The sequence below is a fragment of the Gavialis gangeticus genome, unplaced genomic scaffold (genome assembly GCF_001723915.1).
Source record: "Gavialis gangeticus isolate Ggan-Ray unplaced genomic scaffold, GavGan_comp1, whole genome shotgun sequence".
Lineage (NCBI taxonomy): Eukaryota > Metazoa > Chordata > Crocodylia > Gavialidae > Gavialis > Gavialis gangeticus.
Genome location: NW_017729033.1, coordinates 25,460,826 through 25,462,368, shown reverse-complemented (window position 1 = coordinate 25,462,368; position 1,543 = coordinate 25,460,826).

Here is a 1,543-nt window from a genome sequence, read left to right as displayed (position 1 = left end):
TTTACAAAAACATAAGGAAAGCCATCCAGCCTCATTTAAAACAAAATCTTATGTGGAATAACAAATAAACGTAGGCTCCCAGAGAAAGAGAAACAATTTAGGAACACTCCCTCAACTTTCCCCAAGAGCTGTACTACATAACTGGCTTTTGTAGTCTATTCTAAAGGTCATCAAGTTTAGGTTGTTTTAGAGCATTTTCTAGAAAGCTTCCACAAAACATCCTCCCAACAGCTTCACTAGAAGAAGGATCCAGGTCAGCTTCTTTTATCTACCCAAGCTATGGTGGAAGTATGTCACCGTAAGAGAGGTAATCTTATGTCAATCATAACAGAGGTAGGGATGTCCCAAGCTTTAAAGGTGATAATGAACATCTCTTTGTGGGTATAGCACACCACATGCACAAGTGTGCCCATTTAATCCTGCTCTCTCTCTGTGTGTGTGTGTGTGTGTGTGTGTATGTATATCTCAACCAGAGATCCAGTATATACAGCACACAGTAGACACAGTGATTAGGTGGACCCTTGAGGTACACTCCATACATTTGTATTCCCCATTTATACAAATTCCAGATGAGGCCCATTTCTCAAGCTTTTTGTGTGTTAACACCCTCTTTGCTTGCCAATAACAATGACTGCATTTCCCAATTTGCTCATATCCTACTCACCTGTGTATGGAGTGAGGTTTGAAATTAACTATGTTTTGCCAATATAGTTCTGGGAAGAGGGATTACTAGCTGATAAATGCAGCAGATCCAGACAGTGGAGTCTAAAAACACTGTTTTTCTAGCTTTTCTAATGTCTTAACCTGGGCAGTGGGTCTCATAGTGGGGCTAATCAGACTACCCAGATGGTTAAATAACACTTATTATTTGAATTACTATGGTACCTAGGAGTCCCAGTCATGACCCAGGACCCTACTCTTCTGAGCACTGTACAAAAAAATGGTCTCTGTCCGAAAGCGCTTACAAGGTTGAGCATAAGAAGGAACAAGTGGCCTGCAATACCCATTAAGTTTTTAGGTAACCATTTTAAATGGGTACTTTACATTGTGAAATATGAATTTTCACATGCAACCATAGTGGAGGGAGAAAATATTATTTGGGGGGCTGAGTACTTAAACTTAAAAGATAGCTCTACATGCATAGACACACATGCACACACCATCCAGCAGGTAAGTTTGCAGAGGGGAAAAGGTGTGGGGGAGGGAAGGGGTGGATAGGAGCAGATTGAGGCTCCCACAGTGAGGGAGGTAGTGGGGCAGAGGGAGAGACATGGGTTAATGGGGCCTGAAGGTGGGTCATGAGATGGTTGGAGCCTGGGTGGTTTGTCCAGGGGTATGGGGGAGGTGGGAACACCCAGTGCTGCGTATACCCCATAGGAGGCCACCCAGATATGTGCATGAGGCATCATGGAGGCAGGCTGCTTCTGTGGGCTGGGCTCTGTGCCCCACTGCTGCTGCCCCAGGAGCCATGTACCTCCTGTGGCTGGGTGAACAGGGGACATGGTGCAGGTGCAGCCAGTATGCAGGATACACGACATCATGT